The sequence below is a fragment of the Suncus etruscus genome, chromosome 13, assembly GCF_024139225.1.
Source record: "Suncus etruscus isolate mSunEtr1 chromosome 13, mSunEtr1.pri.cur, whole genome shotgun sequence".
Taxonomy (NCBI): Eukaryota; Metazoa; Chordata; class Mammalia; order Eulipotyphla; family Soricidae; genus Suncus; species Suncus etruscus.
Genome location: NC_064860.1, coordinates 33516551 through 33518627, shown reverse-complemented (window position 1 = coordinate 33518627; position 2077 = coordinate 33516551). Strand labels below are relative to the sequence as shown.

At 47.5% G+C, this 2077-nt stretch overlaps 1 pseudogene; it reads left to right on the top strand.

Annotated features, from left to right (window-relative positions):
* Positions 1 to 643: 643 nt before the first annotated feature.
* LOC126026096 (thymocyte nuclear protein 1-like) lies at positions 644 to 1789 on the top strand (annotated as a pseudogene).
* Positions 1790 to 2077: the final 288 nt, after the last annotated feature.

Genomic DNA, 2077 nt, shown 5'->3' with positions numbered 1-2077 from the left:
ATAGTGTCTTTATGGTTCTATGGTTCTAGAGGTTCCTATCCATTATTGTTGTTGTGTTCAGTCTTCTTGTAACACTTGCTCCCTGTTTTCGTTCAGTCCCTAAGCCGAAGCCTAGCATATTATGGATCCAAAGGTTCTGCTCAGTCTCTATTGCCAAGTTGGGCCTCTGCAATAAGACATCTTGTTGTTGTTGTTGTTGTTGTTGTTGTTGTTGTTGGAGTCCTGGGCTACAGCCTAGGGTAGGTTTTTCTTTATTGGTCCCAAGGTAGGTTCTGTTCGATCATGGTTGTCAGTCAGTTTTCTGTTGTTGGTGCTCTTATTTTTCACAGTTCAAAGGACGATACCTCTTCTGATTTTTATTTAGTGCGAGGTGATTTGATAGGACAACCTGGTCTTAGGTCAAGTTGTCCTTTCCTCGTTGTCATATCAAAACTGGCACGAGTTGGTGCCAGAGCAGTGTAATATATCTCCCAATGGAGCTTAGTTCCTGGTGGTGTTGCCCGGAGCTGTATCAGTTCTACGTCTGGGATCTGTGGTTTAGGATTGGACTAGCATTGTCCAATCTCCTGGAGACTGCGTTGTATCCACATGACACATGTTCAGGATGGGAGGGACCCTTCTGCTATAAAACGTGTGAGTTCTGCTCTTGGGAGGTGGCAGGGGTCTGGTGTGCTGTGTGCTGTTGGGGCTAGTGCTGCTGAAGGAGATGAGTGAATGAGAAGCCAGGGAGAGGCAGGAAGTTTGGTTAGTAAGGTGGAAAGGGGGTGCAGATAAGCAGGGGGAAGATTTCAGGAGCTGCAGCACAGTTATCTATCTGATTTTTGCAAAATAGTCCGAGCCCCGAGACACTGCAGCTCCTAATCTCTGGCTGGCTCTGCATAGCTTTCTGGAGGGATCTTGTGGGATCTTTCAGTCGATTCCAGAACCTGCGGGGACACCATGCCGAGACCCCAGAAGAGACTGGCGGGGGCTGCGAGGCCAGCTTCTACTGCAGGCAAGAAGGGGGCCACGGGAAAACGTGCCAAGCTGGAGCAGGCTGGTGAGGTTGCAGGTGAAGTGGAGAACTCTGGCCCCACCAGCACCCAGGAGAGCCTAGGCAGCTACTGACTGATGAAGTCAGAGCCTGAGAGCCAGCTGGAGAAAGGCGTGGATGTGAAGTTCAGCATCGAGGATCTCCAAGCTGAGCCCAAGCAGATAGCGTGGTGGGATAGTGTTCGCAACTACCAGGCCCGGAACTTTCTCAGAGCCATGAAGTTGGAGGAAAAAGCTTTCTTCTACCATAGCAACTGCAGAGAGCCTGGAATCGCAGGCCTGGTGAAGATTGTGAAGGAAACTTACCCGGACCACACACAGTTTGAGAAATGCAACCCCCATTATGATCCCTCCAGCAAAGAAGACAACCCCAAATGGTCCATGGTGGATGTACAATTTTAATTTGTTCGGCTAATGAAGCGTTTCATTCCGCTGGCTGAGCTGAAAACCCACCACCAGGCTCACAAAGTCAGTGGACGCCCCTTAAGAAACATGCTTCTCTTCACCCGCCAGAGACTGTCCATTCAGCCCCTGACCCCAGAAGAATTTGAGTTTATTTTAAGCCTGGAGGATGGAGAGCTGAATTAGCCAAGAACCTGCTGGATCAGGCCAGACCAGATCCCCAAGAAATCCAGCACCCCACCCTTAGAAAACAGTGGGCATTGCCTAGCCTGCACACCTATCTACAGGAAATAGGAGATTGTTACCTTTGTTACCTTGTTACGCAATAAAACTTTGTCCACTGAGAAAAAAAAAAGTGTGAGTTCTTATCCCTAGAAGATAAGATCTTGTTTCTGTGTCTTGGTTTCCCCTTTTCTTACTGTGCCCATACAAAAACGTATGGTGTCATACTGTGTTTCTGGTGCTTTCCTGGGTAAGGATGGCATGATGCACACACAGCCTCTGTGGTCTGATTTTGATCTGAGCTTTTATCCTAGTCAAGGCTTTTTGTACCAAGCAGCACCAAAAATGGTAAGGATAGAGAAAAACTGTATATATTAAAATAGAACAAATAAATAAAACTGAGTTTAAAAGAAAAGGTATT